The 325-nt window shown below is 33.2% G+C and overlaps 1 protein-coding gene across 6 annotated transcripts in view; it reads right to left on the reverse strand.

Moving 5' to 3' along the window:
- clmnb (calmin b) overlaps positions 1-325 on the reverse strand; it is an 11,029-nt gene that overhangs the window by 988 nt on the left and 9,716 nt on the right. The window lies entirely within an intron of this gene.

Raw genomic sequence — 325 nt, forward strand, 5'->3', positions numbered from 1 at the left:
ATGTCCCCTGTATTTTAAGGAAGAACATTTATTCATTTACAATACATAATTCATTCTCAAAGACCATTGGTGTCCTTAAAAGATTGGATTTTCCTAAATTTTTTGAATTAAGGCATTAAGATTGATTTCCAAAGATAGTTTTTTTATAACTCTTTTTAGTCAACTTTAGCATGGGTGTGTAAACTTTAAGCCACTGTAGAGTTTTGAGGATGGTGTCTTTTTGTACTAAGTGTACTAAAGTGTGCTAAATGGATTAGGTGTACTCAACATTGTGTTTATCTGACCTAGTGTTTGCTGCACGCTAGCATGCTCTGCTAACTAGCAT

This window comes from Etheostoma spectabile, chromosome 18, assembly GCF_008692095.1.
Source record: "Etheostoma spectabile isolate EspeVRDwgs_2016 chromosome 18, UIUC_Espe_1.0, whole genome shotgun sequence".
NCBI lineage: Eukaryota > Metazoa > Chordata > Actinopteri > Perciformes > Percidae > Etheostoma > Etheostoma spectabile.